The 18,391-nt window shown below is 28.4% G+C and overlaps 1 long non-coding RNA gene across 1 annotated transcript in view; it reads left to right on the top strand.

Moving 5' to 3' along the window:
- LOC122271786 (uncharacterized) overlaps positions 1-7,344 on the top strand; it is a 77,043-nt gene extending 69,699 nt beyond the window's left edge. The window contains exons 7-8 of the long non-coding RNA XR_011636005.1: positions 6,976-7,164; positions 7,267-7,344. This is a non-coding gene — a long non-coding RNA (uncharacterized lncRNA). The remainder of the gene's footprint in view (positions 1-6,975; positions 7,165-7,266) is intronic.
- Positions 7,345-18,391: the final 11,047 nt, after the last annotated feature.

Raw genomic sequence — 18,391 nt, 5'->3', positions numbered from 1 at the left:
AATCTTATTCTAGATTTTTGGACAAAATCTGATCACAGCATACAAACATGCGCATATATTTATCATCTATACACCATTTATGCAAATATTGTAAATAATTTGTCTATATTGTCATGAACTTTATTCAGGATTTATAAGTTGACCTGTTTAATTTTAGTAGCTCTTTCCCAAAGTTCAGTCTTTTGTTTATTATCATCATTGCTCTTGTTTATTTACTAATACTAATGCAGCTTGGAATATTTTTTGTATGCTATTTTATAATGACCGTTACTTATAGTTCTTGTTATATTTTATTGGTATTTTTTACACCCTTTCATAATTTAATTGCGTCAAATAGTATAATTCTGTCTTGTATTTCAGCTTATGAAATCTTAGGCAGTCCAATAAAGCGACAGTCTTACGACAGCGTAGACCCTGAATTTGATGACTCTGTACCTTCTTCCAGGTATTTGAAAATAATGGAATTATTTTAGCATTGGTACTTCTTGCATGAAACTATGAATAACCACCTTGAAATTATAAATAGCTAATATGAAGTACGTACTCTATAATGTTTACTAGTTCTTAAACTATGTTATCTGCATGCTGGAAGTTATTATAATGGAGTTCTTCCTTAGTTGTTTGCATACTTTATGATTTATTGCTCTAACTGACACCTGCTGTATTAACTGTATCAATTATTTATGTTTTATAATTTAAGTTCAGCATTCAAAATCACATTCTAATAGTGGTCTATTTAGGACCACTACACAGTCTTCAGTGACTAATGGGATCTGCAAGTAACAGGGTGGCCACCCCCCTGGAATTATCAGGAAATCTTTTTATTCTGGAGAAGTCAGGGAATTTTAAAGAAAAGCTAGAATTTTTCTTTAAATTATTGTACCATCCATTAAATTCACATTTTTAGATGGAAATTTATCACCAAACAGTTGAAATATAATCGACTAAGCAATACTGTGCTTGAGTTTAAATTTGCTCCATTATAACCCTGTTAAACTTAAATACCACTTATAACTCTCTCATGGTTGCTAAAAACCTTGGACCTATCATGGTTGAATAGAAAAACTTTCGACCTATTTGGAGACTGCAGTTTAGGAAAGACAAAGATTGTTGTGGAGGTGGAAGAAGGGGATTACTTTTTTTTTAATATATAAAAGCATGAGCTTTTTTATTTATTTAAAAGCATGAGCTTTTTTATTTATTTATTTGTTCTATTCTGTGGGCTGAATCTATTTATCATTCAAGTATGATCTGATTCTTTGGGGGTATTTTTTTTTCTTTTGACAAAATTGTTCAAAATGTTTTAATATTTTTCACTTTATAAAATTCTCCAAAATTAATTGGTTACAATTTAATAATATATTTTTTATTGCACCCTTTCTGAAAGCTTTTATACTCCCATCCAATTAAATCGGTGAATTATTTTATCTCTGAAAAAGCCATTAGTTTCTTAAAATCGCAAATTGTTACAATTATTCCATGGATACTTATTTTTTCGATTTTTATCTTAACCTTTTATAGTTTTTTAAAAGAACGGTTCTTTTACAAACTAATTATATGTTAACATTTAATTTTACTGCTTTTTGGTAAATATTTGATTTTCGACTCAAAATTTGAATTTTGTAGTAATCACTATGTCAAAAGTTTGTAAACGTTGCTTGCATTCTAGCGATGATATTTCAGAAACTGTTTCTTCTTTTGTCCTAAAAAGTTGGCGAAAATTAAGAAATGTATGAGAAACATGTTAAATGATATATAATCATAAAATATAATAGAATTTTGTTCAAATGTGTTTATTAATAAGAAGGAAAATGAAAATTATATTTATTTTTGTTCTGCACTGCACAGGTTTTTAGTTTTGCAATTCTAAGTTAAGATCAACCAGATGACAAAAAAAATTAAACTTAATATTTTTAAACAACATGGTTTCATTTTCAGGGTTAAAAACTGGAGATTTAGAAATAAGGACTTTTAACTTAATGTCTGTTATCCATGATTTATAGGCAAAGCTGTAAAATGAAGGGTTACATCATTTGAAATTTTTATCCGTGGTCTGTAAATATCTAACAAGTTCAGTTTTTTTTAATTACACTAATAATAGAAAATTATAAAAATAATAATAATAAAGTGTAACAAAACATGTTATCTTGCAAAATTTGTGTAGAAACAAGTCACATTTTTATTTTTTGGGACTGTTATAAGTTTAGCATTGACTGTATAACTAAATTCATTTGCTACATATTACATTGAATAAGAATTTACAACTTTAAGTCAACGTAACTCATTATTGTAAGAACATGAATTTGATTTGGTTTAAAATTGAACTGTATGCGTTGAATTATGTAGTTCTTATAACAATTAAATCTATTACACTTGATATTTATTTTTTTTGATTGAAGGAGAAGTATCTGCTTTTCCAATTCGCAAAAAAAATATTTTATTAAATAATAAGCCTACACGCATTAGCAAACAATAATACATGCCCTATACAATTTTTAGTAGTTATTGGGCCTGTAATTGGCAAATCAATCTGGAGGGCATTCAGTTAATTATATTATATTAAAAGGATATACTAAACAAAAATTATATATAATAAAGAGATGATCGTATTAAAAAGAAATAAAAAAAATTTCTGGAATTAATTATACATTTTTCAAAAATTTGGGGCATATCCAATCCTACAACATATGTTCTTTCTTGTTGCCGGCTGGCTATGCCACCAACTACAAGTAAAAGGTATATCGATTTATATTGTCTGCTTTGAAACTTCAAATACAATAGATTGAAAGAACTGTACAAAACAATTATTTAATTAATGACTCTTACGATTATTAGCATTTTTTCTGTTGAATAAAAGTTTTTTTTCTTTCACTGTACCTAAATCGATTAATCGAAAAATTATTTTATAATCGATTGCCTAAATAAGAGTTCTATTTACATTGTTGTTAATATACATACCATAATTAAAATAAGTGATTTTTCAACTAACTTTTACATGATGGAAAATGTTAGAAAACACATTGATCCATCTATTCCAACAGGAAATAGAGGACAATTTTAATTAAAGAAGCTATTTATCGAAAAAAAATGTCTGTATTAAGATATAATATGATATAATTGAGATACAATGCCTGCCTTTCAACAACAGAGCATATTACACATATCGGCCTCTGGAAATATGCCTAACTGTAAAAGAAAATCCACACTGTATGCCAGCTTGTTTTTACATGCCCACCTTTAAAAACCAATCACATACTTGCAGCTTGAGGAAAAAATAAACCGAAAAGCAATACTTACGTTATAGGATTTATAATTTATTTTTAACGATCAGTTTATGTCTAAAAATAAAGAATTAATTAAGCAAGGCAATTAACAGTCCACCTTTTCCAAAACATATTAAAAATTTAAACAATTTCTTATGCAGCCTGTCTATGGAAAGAACTCCCCTTGCCATTTGTCTGGAGCAAAGGTGGTGACGATGTTTAACTATTTCAATTAGGAGTGTTGGATCAATATTAAAGACAGGTTTGAAGAGAGAAAGGGAATCGGGGGAGAGAAAAAAGCACCCTCCTGTGATAAACTATGTCTGCTATTTTCTGTCTTCCATTATTACTCTACTATTTTTTGGTTTGCAGCTATTTTCTGGTTATTGCGCTATTAACTGGGGTATAACTGGGTGATATCTATTGGGCTGATGAATAAGCGTTATGTGGTGTGATGTATAGTAGAGACATGTTTTTTGTTGCTTTGTTATACTGACTAACTTCGCACAGGAAGTATAATTATATAGATGTATGGAAGTATAGAAGTATAATTATATAGATATACAATCAAAATCTATATATCTATATAATTACATATCTAAACTTGTATTTTGTATTCATTTTTATTATAATTTATGTATTTATACTTATGTATGTACAGTCTGCAAAAAAAATCTATCACCCTAAATAACTTTCGTTCTAATGCGTTCGATTTTTACAAACTGTCAATCTTATTGGTTCCTGCGGGTGATCTCAAATATGTAAATTATTTAGTGCTAACTATAAGTTACGAAATCGGACACAAAAACGTACTTTCTCTGAATAAACATAGTTTTTTTTAACATACTTGAATTCTTAACCTTCAAAATATAGGGGTAAGCCGCAATCTGGGAAAAATGATCCCCGTAGTTAGGTCAGGAGAGCGATTCAAAATTTGGAATCCTTAATAATTTTACTTTTTGCGTTTTTAGTAATATTTTTAAAACTCAGTAAGCAATTCCAAAAAAAAATTACACCTACTTATAAAACCCATTTACCCAAAGATAATTTCATGCAAAAAATATTTTTAAATAATTTATTATTTATTTATATTAATGGTGGATGAAAAATTTTGAATTATGATTATTATTATTCTTTTACATTTTTTTTTAGCTTGTTCCTTCAATAACAACGCATGCATAGATTTGCAATAATATGTTTATCAATTTCTACATTACATATTTTATAATTATTGATACGAATACGTAGTTATCATTTTTAAGCATCTTAAAATTTCTAAACATCTTATACATCGTTTTAATCTTAATATGAATTTGTTAATTACCCGTCTGCTCGTGGTTCACAGAATTATTTAACCAACTATTTAATTAAATTTTTACATTTCTCAAAATCTTATTCTTTAAGCCATTACCACGTATATTATTATTTTTTAATATACTAATCAACTGTTTTAGTACTTTAATTTTGGTTCTCCCTTAAAGTAAAATTCCTTTTTAAATTATTGTCAAGTTTTTATTAAACGAAAACTTAGAATAATTGTTAGCTAGCTGAGAATTAAATCTTATCAGGAAATTAAAAATATTCCGCCAATCAAATTTATTCGATCCAGACTGTCTATTTACTAAGCATACTATTTTTTTCGAAAAATGTAGATCGGCTTTTTTATTGTTTCTTATTTGAGTAAAGAAAAGCAAATGCCTATGGGTGCACAGCAAAAAATATAATATTTTGTTTTGTTTTTTAAATGAACAAAAAATTACAGACATACAATTTTATTTTGGCATACAATTTTATTTTGGCATCCAAAGTTATTCTTCTCATTTAACTTTAAGAAAGTTACCCTTTTAAAAAATATAATGTTGAAAAAATTTGCCTAAAAAGTTGTAAATATTATTTTTCAACTTTAGCACAATTCAAAACAATATTGCATATCAGGAAAATGTTCGATATGCCTTATTTGTTATCGATTCAAAAACCGTGCTATTTTTAGAATCATCTCAAAAATTGTTCTTTTTCTAACATTAGGCTTTTTTCTACCTATCATAATAGTTTTAACACATGTTTTGAAGAAATTATGAATAAAAATTGTGATCTAGTATTTCGTAATAAGGCAACAAGAATAATAATGATTCATTGATAGCTTGTTTCATTGAACCGGAGTAGTTAATTTTTTTTCGAAATAATGTCGATATAATCTAATCGACCCTGCAGCTAGTTAACTTTTATTCTTTGGACTAGGGGTGGATGTCATTCGACTTTGAAATTTCAAATATAAAATGCAAAAATTACTACAAGAATGCGTAAGCTGGCTTTAACTAATAATAAAAAAAAGGACAAAAGAAATTATCTCATGAGAGGAATGTCAAAGTTAAAAAAGTATTGAAAAAACAATTGTTCTCTTGTTTAATTAGGGGTATATTAAACCTACATTTTCCTTTCTTTTAATTTTATAAATTATACTTTTTAATAAAGTAATGAAATGAGTGCGTAAATAACATCCATTCTCTTACTGCAAACCAAGTTTACTTAGTATCATTCGCAAATCTTATGAAGAGCAAATTCTAGGGCCCCCATGTAGGGTAGTAGGATAGTTTATGTATGATTAATAGTTTTAAGAGTAGACTCATATAAGTAATTTTAGCTAATTTCTTTAAGAACTCTAAATTTAAAAATTACTTGTTATTTCACAAATGTTACATCTAAAATTTTGAAACCCAACATTTCGTGACCACAAATTTTCAAGTTTTTGAAATTAAATATTGAATGTTGTGGTTTTGTATATTGTTGGACATTTACTAAGGAATGTTGTTGTAGGGAATGTTGTTACTGGAATGTTGTAACATTTCAATTTTATCGTAAAGAAATATCGAGAATTTTACAAAAACTTGTGATTCTGCATCAAAATCGAATTATTTTTCGGGTCCTCCAAATTTTTTGCTGGATCTTATTTTTTCTCTTTTCCTTACCTAAGAAACTCGAAGTGAGGTGTAAAAGTAATTAGCCCGACAACTCTTCATAAATTTATAATAACTTATGTAAATTTGGTTTTAGCTCAAAATTTTCATACAAATGACGTTAAAACAGCTTTAAAAAAGTGTCAGATAGGAAGTTCAACCTTCAGATTCTAAAATCTTGGAAAATCGTAAAAATTTATTAATAGATTCAAATTATACCTTTAAAAGAGAGTAAAAAATAAAAAAGTGAAATATGTTTTCTTTGCCCAGAAAGCAGCCTCAAAAATTCTCCTCTTGGTGCGTTGCAACGGAGAAACACGTTTCGCAGTCTTGTCATTCATTTAATTTCTTTAAGGTTGTTTTTTAATTGTTTCACCTTATGGCAAGGTAATTTGGCATTCTTTTAAACTTTCACCATATATATAAATCTTCATTGCGACCCAATTTTTTCGACCCCCCCCCCCCGATTTCAAGGGTCAGGATTCCAAATATGTAAAAAATATATATGTTTATTCAGAAAAAGTACGTTTTGTATCTGATTTCTTTACTTGATTAATAGTTAGCACTAATTAATTAGCATATTTGAAGTAACCCCCGGAACCATTAAGTTTGACACTTTGTTTGTGAAAATCCGATCATTAGAATGAAAGTTATTCAGGGTGATATCTTTTTTTCCAGACTGTTCAATCTGCATCATCTCTGATGATAAATACTTGGGTAATGTGTCCACTTAATAATACTTACTTTTATATTACAAGGACCAGAACGCATACCACCTCATGATGAAGGGATAAAAAGCCTGAAACGACTGCGACTCCATAGCAGTAGACGGCTTTAGTATTTGTCCTAAGGGGAGTTCATTTAATAGACAAACTATAAAGTTGCTGTCTCGTTTCTACCTGTTCCCGTGATCCTTCGCACAGTGCACACATTCGTTTTTTTAAAATGTAAGTGTCGTTTATTTTTCAATAAATTTTTATTAAATTTTGTGATTTGAAATGCCGATTACCACATTTGTTCTCTTATAATTTTCTTTGCAATTTTTACAGAAGTTGTAGCCCTTTTTTCCTGATATGGAAGAGCTATGACGTTGATTGAGGTGCGTAATGTGATAAACCATAATTCAGGTACGAATTTCATTCTCATGTTCCATGCTTAATTCTATGATTACCTGTTTCGATCAAAAATTAAATTCAAATTTCACTTCTCAATAATGATTCAAAAACAATTCTAGTTTTTTTTCTAGTTGCAACAACACAATTTATGGTTTCTTTTTTCTTTGAAAAAAAAATAAAAGAAACTCTTAAGGTTGGAACCTGTTCTTTTTGATGGCTTTTTTCTTCTTCTCAAAATTGTAGATTTCAAAAGACAAGGTGCATATTTTCTTAAACACAATCTTTTTCATTTTCATTAATTTAAAAAAAAGCTTTTTTTTTGTCCAAATAATTATTCGAAAAAAAATCATTTATAAAATTGCGTTGTTTTTATAACCTTTTATGACAATTCTACCATTGACACTTACAAACAGAAAAATTTTCTGGCAATTTTTTTAAATGTTTTAAATTTTAATAAAAATTACAGGAAATCGGTAACTTTCATTTGATCACCAAAAAATTGGCCAACACAAGATTTTGCTGTTTTTTGACAAAATAATCAAAAGTTTGAATTTAATATCGAAATTAGAAAATCGATATCCCAATAAATGTTTCGTTATCTCTCCGTAAAAATGATATAATAATATTTAAAAACTATAATAATTAATATATTAAAAGATATAATAATAATATTCAAAATCAATTTTAGCTGAACGAAAGAAATAAAAACAGAAATTAAAATTTTGCCTCCAAATTTGCCTCCAACTCACAACATCGTTAACTTACATAACATATTCGCTTTCCCATTTGTCAAAAAAGTTTTGGATTAAAAAATTTTTAACTGAGTTTTCATTTAGAAAATTCTTTATTTTTACTTCCAAAAAATAGCCCGGAATAGGAAATTATTAACGCATATTAATTTGAATAAAATTTATGTTGTCCCATCCGCAAAATGATCTTACATAACAAGAGTAAACTATAAAACTTTCTGTCCTTGAACTGACAAATTTGAATTTTGCCTTCAAATGTTAGTCCCCATGGTAATAAATCTTTATCCGTGTCTTTAAAATGCTCGTCCATTGTAAGCATTTGTCAGCAGGGTAGCAATAAAAGTCGGCCTTTTCTAAAAAGTTCCAAGGATTTAATTTTATATAAAAAAAACAGTTTTTAATTTAAAAGCAAACTTTTATTGGCTTTTTTTTTCATTTTTCTACTTTATTGTTCGAAACCTAAGCGTATAAACACATTTTCTATTGCATTTAAATTAAATTTATTGATTACTATTCATTAAAAGCTATAAATAAAAAAATTCACGTCATAACAATGCCCCAGACGTCCCAATGTTACGTGTTAAAATAATATGTTATAATAGATAGTGTGACAGAAACAATCACTTACTTACCTACTACAAGTTGTATAATGATACAATGATAAAAAAATATGTCCATCTCTTCAAGCTTCAGATTTTTTTATTTTAATTGAAGGAAGACATGGGTTTTTGAAATATGTGAATAATTTAAGTTTTTATTCATTTATTTACATCTAGTACTGTTGTTGGTGTGGGGTAACAAAAAGGGGGGTAATTTATCCGTGAATATTCACTTCTAATTAACTGACTGTATTATCGCTGGTAAGACCTAAGAATAGTATTTTTTCTAAATCACCACAACCTTATGACAGCTTGTTTATTGCTACTCTGAGTGTCACAAAAACGTGTCTGTAGATGGCGCTGGAGTAAAGATACAAGTACAGTCTCAAAAAAAGATTGAAACACTCTGAATAAACTTTTTGTCCCAATGATCAGATTTTGAACAGATTTGTACGCACGATATTTTAAGCTACATAATAAGACACAAAAGCGTACTTTCTTTGAATAAGCGTACCTTTCTTTTTAACGGATTTGAATTTCTGACCCTCAAAAATACAGGGGGGCTGCCGCAGTCTTCCGCAGTATAAAATTAAATTAATAATAAGATTGTACTATTAGAAATTTTTACTGCGCAAATAAACTTTAGTAATAAAGAAATTTACCTACGCAATTTTTTTTTTAAAATTTCTAGCTGAAGTTATTAACTTTTATTTCTTAATGGTACTTAGCACAAATAGTTAATATGTTAGCAATATAGAGTGATGAATTTTCGTTGTTGCTGCAATTGATCCGATTTACTTTAAAATCAGCCTAAAACCACTCATTACATATTATATACACATTACTTATTACATAAAAACATATTACAGTTATGTTCTAATCCATACTGGCTGTTGATTCACATTGCTTCTGATTAAGCATTTTTTGATGCAATTGATCCGATTTACTTTAAAATCAGCCTAAAACCACTCATTACATATTATATACACATTACTTATTACATAAAAACATATTAGTTATGTTCTAATCCATACTGGCTGTTGATTCACATTACTTCTGATTAAACATTTTTCAAAAATTGTGCTGAATCTTTTTATCAGGAATTTTCTATAAAACTCTAAGGTTTGTTAAAATACTAATAAGAATATATTTGGTTGCAAAAGTTTGGAAATTGATTATTATAATTTCAAGCAGTTTAAAATTTACTTCTGTTTCCCCTATAAACTAACGATTTTCAAATCATGTCATGTAATGTCCCTGAAAAAGTATATATCACACTGAATAACTGCCGTTCCAATTATCTGATTCGTTTCTCAATCTTAATAGTTCCTATGGGGTGACCTCAAATATACTAATTATTTATAACTATTAATAAAGTAACGAAATTGGACACAAAAACGTATTTTCTATGAATGTACATATTTTTTTTTTTTGCTTATTTCGATTCTTAACCTTCATTATATAGGTGGTAGCAGCAATCTGAGAAATATGGTCCCCATAGTTTAGTCAGGAGAGCGGTCCGAAGTTCAGACACCTTAATGTTAATTTCACATTTTGCGTTTTTAGTCATATTTTTAAAACTAATTACTCAATTCAAAAAAAATTATACGCACTCATTAAACCTGTTTACCAAAAGTTAATTTCATGCAAAAAGTAATTGTAAATAATTATTTATTATTTTTTATTATTTAATTTGATTGTTGGTGAAAAATTTTTGAACTATTAGGTGTAGATGTTTTTCTAAAACCATATTTATCTACATATTTTTATATTGAAAAATATAAAATTACAACTATTTTTTCTTAGTAGTAGCCTAAAAATATTCATTATTTTTAAAAAATTAATTTGGCGACAACAAAGAAATGTTTAAAAGGGACAATAAATGTGGTTAACACACGAGTAGCGTAAAGTTTCTTTCTAATTTTTTTGGCTAATAACACATTGCTAATGAGTTTTTTTTTAATTATAAAATACGATTTTTCTTTTTAGTTTTCTATAAATTTATTCGCAAATTATTAAAGGGATTTGAATAATACATTTTACTGAATAAAAAGCTTTTATTCGAGGAATGTCTAGTTTTGTAAAAGCATATTTCTGATAGAATGTGATTATACATCACCTTTTTTCTAATTTTGTCTTTTAGTTTGTTCTTTCAATTACTGATACAATTTCAATAATGCACATACGTATGCATAGATATGGAATAATATATTCATCAATTTATTCAATGCATAGGGGAGAGTGGGGTCAATTGTAACAGGGTACGATTGTAACAGAGCAAAAATTTCGAGTGTCGGGCTCCAGATTCGGTTCCCAGGTGGAGCACAAGGTGTATTTAATAAATCTACATGTACACCCCTGCTAGCAATCATTTTTATGTACTTTTGAAAGAGTTACATCGCAAGAGATATTTTCACGCTACGTAAGTACTTTTTTTGGTATTAGAATAGTATATTGTCACACAAAGTAATTTTGTTTAAACAAATAAAAATTATTAACCGAATATGTAAGTGGACACGTTAATTAACATTTCAAAAAAAAAATTTGTTAATTAACTAGCATTGTTTTTAACAAATGAAGTTGAAATGGTGTCTTGGGGACGATTGTAACAATAAGTAAAGGAACGATTGTAACAGCTGAAAATAAATAATCTTATGTTTACAAACCATTACTTAACTCTTTAAGAACCACCAATAGTTTCCTATATCATTTATATTATGTTGCATGTGCATTATTTTATTTGTCACCTTTCACAGCATAAATTAAAATTTTTAACCCCTTAAAGTTAAAAGTTTAACCCTTTAGGTCTCTGCTCATTATTATTTTTACTCCTAAAATATCACTACTATTTTGATCAATAAAAAAATATATCACAACTATGATAATATGTATAATTAACTATGTTTTAGTTGAATTTATGAACTGTTACAATTGACCCCGTAAGTGGGGACAATTGTAACAAGTGCACGACTGTCAAAATTTGTTAATAACTAATATAATAACATTTAAAATAAGGTATTTATTTTTTTTCTAGTAAAGGATAGTCTACTTTACTCGTCTGTCAATTAATACTAATAATATATTGGATTTCTTGTTAGTTAAAAATAGTTAAGTAAAAAATGTTGCAATTGACCCCACTCTCCCCTACTTAATTATTAATACGAATGCGTAGTCAACATTTTTAAGCACTTTAAAATTTCTCAACATCTTATATATTGTCTTAATTACCTGTCCACGCGTGTTTCGCAGAACTATTTTACCAACTATATAATTAAATTTTAAAATTTCTCAAAATCTTATTCCTTACACTTCCTCGTATATTATTTTTTCAATAATTCACTAATAAATTTTTTTAGTACTTTAATTTAGATTTTGCCTTTAAAGTAAAAATTATTTTTAAATTATTGTCAAGATTTTATGAAAAGAAAATTTAAAATTATTGCTATCTGGCTGAGAATTAAATCTTGTTAAGAAATTAAAAAACATTCTGCTGTTTAAATTTATTCGATGCAAAACAGCTGATCATTTACTATAATTGAGTACATTATTTTTTTAAAAATTTTAAGAAATTTATTGATTGTCTTTTTTATTGTTTCTTATTTATGTAAGTAATGAAAAGTAAATGCAGATATGTGTACAACAAAAAAATTCAACTTATCGCTTACTTTTTAAATAAACAAAAATTATGGACATGCAAGTTTATAATTGACGTTTAAACTTATTTTCGCCCGCTTTCTTTTAAAAAGCTCCCCTTTTAAAATGGCTAATATTGAAAAAATTTGCTTAAAAAAGCTGTTAATATTATTTCCCAACTTAAGCACAGTTCAAAAAAAATATTGTTATGTCAGAAAAAGACTCAGTATGCCTTATTTTGTTAAACAGCAAATACTAAAAATAGAAAATTGTGGAAAATATACGTGGTAATTGTAAGATTTCAATACCGTGCTATTTTTAGAATCATTATCTCAAACAATTGCTCTTTTTCAGACTTTATAATTCCCTTAATACTAAAATAAGATATATTATTAGATTTTTGGATAACAAATTATTTCGTAGCTGTAATAAATATGTTCAACAAATAGTATTGATATACGTTTTTTTAGAAATTATAAATAGAAAAGGTTCTTTTATTTTGCCGTTAAGAGACAGGAATGCAAATGTTTCTTTTATGCTCAATTGAAACTTGATAATGATTTAACTAACCCCAGAATTAAAATCTGTTTGGACATAACATTTAATTGATTATAACAGTAAGAAACAATTAAACTTATTAAAATAATTAGAAATTAAACTGATCCCTTTATTTTGTTAAGAGAAGCAGGAAAGATGAGGAAAAATAGTGAAACGCCCATCATATTTACTATTCATACTCGAGTATCATATCTTGAGTATCAATCACATAACTTGAGTAATTTAAGCAAAAAAAAAAAATAAAAAAAATAAAGGATTTAATATAAACCCTATTAAAATACCGCCTTAAGTATACACTAAAAAATTTCTTCAATAGATTTTGGATCGATGAATAAAAAATATATTTTTCAAGAATTTCGAATAGGGCGGAAACGTTATCTTGGTCGAAATAATTGACTTCGTAACTACTTAATTTTGATTCCAGAGAAGAGGGGTCATTCGAATTTTGAAATTTCAGTTATAGACGGAATCGTCCAACATTCTAAAAAATGTTTTTCAGAGCATCAGTCAAAAATAAATAAATTATAAAAGAAGAAATAAAAATGCATTGCTTTGATTTTTTTTTTTAGAAAGTCGTGTCGAATTATGTATTCTTTTGCATTTTTTTCAATCCAAGAGCCATAACCATTATTTAACGTAAAACTAATTTTAATATCGCTTAAATTATTTTGATTTAATATGCTGTGTTACTAAATGAATAATAACTAAAGCGAGAACATAAAAAGTTTCTTATCTTCAAAAAAATATGAAAATTTGAATATAAGTTGACATGTTTTGAGCTCACAAAAATCCACGTCTAGCGAGCCCTGAGAATGGCAACGTTTGAAGCAATAGTTGAGCTCGTTCAAAAATAGGCACCGATTTTTAAGACTTCGCAGACGTGATTGAAGAAAACTAAAGTGATTGAAATAAAAAATGTGAAGTGAATGAATGAAAAATGAATTCCTTTCTAGTGCAGCCTTGGCTATATTTCTTTATAATCGTCATTGAACAGCAGACCCAAATTTGAATTTGGGGCTACCAATATTCAACTCCGTAGTCTTGTAATTTTGAACCCAGTCCAGACGACAAGGGAAGTTCTGGATCAAGCAATAGGGAACTTTTGCCTTCGTGGAGAACCTTTTTGATTGAACTAACCCTCATTTACGCTACATGGAGAGGAAAACCAAGTAAACTTCCTATGGTTAGCCTTACCGCAATGGGACTCTAGCACATGATCTCTCGACCACTGAGGATATTTTATGTCAACACTGTGGTTGGATGCGAAATTCGTATCGACCAGCCATCGCTGGAATTCGAACCCAGTTAACCTCAGTGGAAGGCGAACCCTGAGCCATCACGGCTCTACCTTGACTATATTGTATAAATTAGACGCGTTTTAAAATTTTGATTTAAAAAAACATGGTCGATAAGTTTCTTTTAAAAATTGCGATGAAGTTATTGCTTCGCATTCTTTGCATCTTGGGGATAAATTTAATCTCGATAATGCTGAACTTCTAACCACCCTATTCACATCAACTCAACTTGAAACCCGGGAATCTTGTTTATTCATCTGCATGCCCTTGTTAACGATCATGCAAGTAGATATGTATTTTGCCCTGATTCGCCTTTGTCGGCTATTGCGGTTTTTCTAACTTCCTTTTTGTTTTTATTTAGTTTTTTTTTCTTTCTATTTCAATCTTGGAGTTCCACGGTTTTTCCAGCGTTATTTTCCACATTTTTTCGCATTGGAAACTTCACAGTTCTCATGTTACTTTTTTTTTCTCATTCACGTCATGCGAATCTTAAAAATGAGCGTTTATTTTCTTTATATTTTTTGATGCCAATGAAATCTTTACCATCTAGTTACAGTTACATCATCCGTTACGTTTTGGATCTTTCTTTGTCATTATTTTGGTCAGAATCGTAACTGCGGTGATCGTAACTGTTTAACATGTTGAGCAACATTTTATGATGAATTTACGAAGATTCGTTTCAGAATGCATAAAATTATCTTTATCTAATGAAAGCTCACGTAATTTCCATATTTGGTTGAATGAAACGATTTTTTTAAAAATGAATAGTACAATATTCTTAAACATACATATTTCAATATTTTAAAATGTATCGTAACATTCACTAATTTTATCAATTATAAAAATAAAAAAAATATCGATTCATTTAAAACCTTGTGAATGTGTATTATAATCTTTTTATGGAATCTTTTTCATGATTCGTCCTACAAATCTGTATACAATTAAGATAATACAAAATTTGGTTCAAGTATAAAATTTTCATATTTAAAGAAGTTAAAAAAAAAAAACTTGAAAAATGCAACTAATTCTTTATAAAAAGTTCAAGTGTCCAAATACTAAAATCTCGGAAAATCAAAAATAATTTATAAATCTATTCAAATTTTATTTTTAAAGGAGATGAAAACGAAAGCAATATTTACTTTTTGAGCAGAAATCTACTAAAAGCAAATCTCTTGCCCAGATATTTTTCTAAGAACTATTTAAAAAAGAAAATAATCTTTAAAATTACACTTAATATATTAGGTGTATGTTAAAAAGTAAACGAATGTCGAATTATTTAATGAAAGGAAGATAAGAAAAAAGAAAGAAAAATACGATTCACTACAAAATGAAGAAAATTGTGATCGCCTCAAGTCGATCACAGGTTACCCATTGACAAAATGGTTGTCGTCTAATTTAATTTTTTGAAAAAGAAACTTTATTGTGTTTTCATCTTGGACATCTTTAACAGTTAATTCTGAACTGCTCGGTACACAATTTCGCAGACATATTTAAATGCAGCTCAATCACATTCTATATAAATTCTTTTGATGACTGAATAAACATTGACCAGCCAATCGAGATCAACATTAACATTTTCGGATGGATACAATGGTGTTTGATGGAGATTGTAAGCTGCATCATACACCCGTTTCGGATTCACAAGTTCATATATATGAAATATGATTTGAAAGCTAGGATTTTTTTTTCTCATTTTACATGAATAGTGAATGAATCATTTATATTGCGGGGAAGACAGTCTTATGCTCTTGTGCAAGTTATTGGGTACGTTGACAACGGATCCTTTTATCCCTAACTGGTGATCAACACCCAGTTATCGTATTTGCATGAAAAGGGTTCGGAAAGTCACCATTAGCTCTTCGGTAGGGTTCAATTCTCTCAACCACTTTTGTACTTTAGTGAGGGACGGGCTTCATGCTTGCGTTTGCGAACGGAATCCTTTCGTTCTTCCGTTTGTGTGTAACGCTTAAGGTATTCCTGCCTACGCTCTTTGACTTTTGGGACCGAGTCAATCAGTTTGGACCCTCTTTATTTGTGATATTCACCTGAATTGGTATTGAAAACGATCCAGTTTGAACTGTAGGTTAGAATTTCTGATTCTAATTTAAAGCAATAAAAACCAAAAATATTGTTCAAATAATGAAATTCTCTTTTATTCACAACTCAAGAAGTATTTACAGGTTCTCTCTGGTTCCATATCTCAAAAATAAACTCACCCACTTAATGCATATCAAAATTAAAAGTGAAAAAAAGAATTCTAAAAAAAATATCAAACAGCAGCGGTTGCTATAGCAACGTGTGAGCTCTAATTGGGTATAATATNTCTCAGCTGGGTTGCTTAGCAACGGAGTATTTTTCTCTTGTCGATTACGCAGTTATGGTTATATTAAATTTCTTCTTCTGTTATGGCGATAGTTCTTGTCCTCTTTTTGGGACGATACTAAATATATTTAACTTAATAGCACCCCAAATTTTGATGCAATTTTTTCGAAATGTTATTTACTTTGAGGGTCAGGAATCCAAATATGCAAAAAAAATATTGTTTATTCAGAGTCTGCACTCTGTGCCTGATTTCGTATTTAAATTGTTAGCATTAATTAATTAGTATGTATGAAGTCACGTCAGAAACCATTAATATTGACACTTAGTACGTGAAAATCCGATCATTAGAACAAAAGTTATTCAAAGCAAAATCTTTTCTTTTTTTGCGCACTGTACTATGCAATTAACAATATCAAGTTTCTTTAACATTATCTGAATCTTTTAAAAATATTTATTTTAATAAAAATTGCTTGCATTTATTTTAACCTATCTTTTTTTTTAGTGGTTTGAGCAAAAAACACACCAGTTTTTTTTATATTATCCGGCATAAATCCGGCAACCCTTTTCGTCAGCTCACCAGCTGAAATGAAGTTATGGTTGAAATTTGTTTTACATGTTTTATGATCTATAAACCAATTATTTATAAAGGGCAGAAGAAACAAGTTTTAACTAATTTCTTTACTTAGAATTTTAGAAACCACAATATTGAATTTTTACTCAAAATGTTAGCTTCTTGTTGAAAGTTTATCCCTCCACTTTAACCCACCAAAAACTTTCGTTTGGAAATCCACTAAAAATTATGCAAAGATATGTTCGAAACAAAAATTTGAACGATTAGACCATTCCAAAGTCTTTTTTTTCAAAAAAATTCTCGAAATAATCGTACGTGTACAAATAACACTGAAAAATTTTCCCCGATGACACTTTGTTAAAATTCTAACCAATTCTTCATTGAATAGTTGTAAATCTGAAGTTGAGAGCGATTAAAGATTTTTAAGATGTTCATCCGTGAGCAATGAAAGGTACTTTTTTTAAACAACGTTTATTACTGATTAAAAATAGGTAGTAAACACATATTCCTATACTAAAATAGAGTAAATATGTAATAAGCGTTAAAGCAATTTTTATTTTTTAGCTGTCCATCGCAATTTTGCAGAATGGCAATCACTCCGAATGCCTTCCCGTATCATTTGTGGTGTGAGTTTGCCCACCTCTGCCTTAACCCATCAAAAAATTTCATTTGTCTCTTTTATAAAAAAAATTTTTTGTTTCCAAAACAAGTATAAACTAATTTCTGACCAAAAACCCAAAAAAGTGAACTTTGTGTTGTGTTCGAAAATTGGCCCATTGCAAGAAACCATTATCCCTACATTTGACCACCAAAAATTTCTTTACCCAATCCCACAGATAAAAAGTTATTTCAAAAACAATCTCTAGATAATTTTCCATCCATCGATTTTCTTCCATCGAACTTTAGCCAATTAGTAAAACGATATCCCATGAAAAAATTTCGAGTGCTAAGCAGCAAAAAATAAATAAATAAAATATATCAAAGAATTAAATAATATATAGCTAGGTATTTGACGACAAACTCCAAATATTTGAATTTTAGCTCCATATTTAAGTCTATAGTTGGATATCATTAGCAAAAATATACATATCTTGTACTAAAATAAGAATTACGGTGTAATGAATCAAGCTATATCAAGAAACACATGATTTTCATTTAAAAAAAACACATTTATTTGAAGATAACACATAAAGTAACAAATTTAATTTACATTACAATTAATTTAACAGATTAGTAACAGATTAGTAATTATCTTGTAAGAAGATTTGGAAGAACCTTTAGCGGATTAGCATAAACCTCAAATTCCAAAAACAAAAACTATCTTCTTCAAAA

This window comes from Parasteatoda tepidariorum, unplaced genomic scaffold (assembly GCF_043381705.1).
Source record: "Parasteatoda tepidariorum isolate YZ-2023 unplaced genomic scaffold, CAS_Ptep_4.0 HiC_scaffold_57485, whole genome shotgun sequence".
NCBI classification, from domain to species: domain Eukaryota; kingdom Metazoa; phylum Arthropoda; class Arachnida; order Araneae; family Theridiidae; genus Parasteatoda; species Parasteatoda tepidariorum.
Note: the sequence above shows the minus strand (reverse complement) of the source record. Positions and strands in the feature narration are given on the sequence as shown.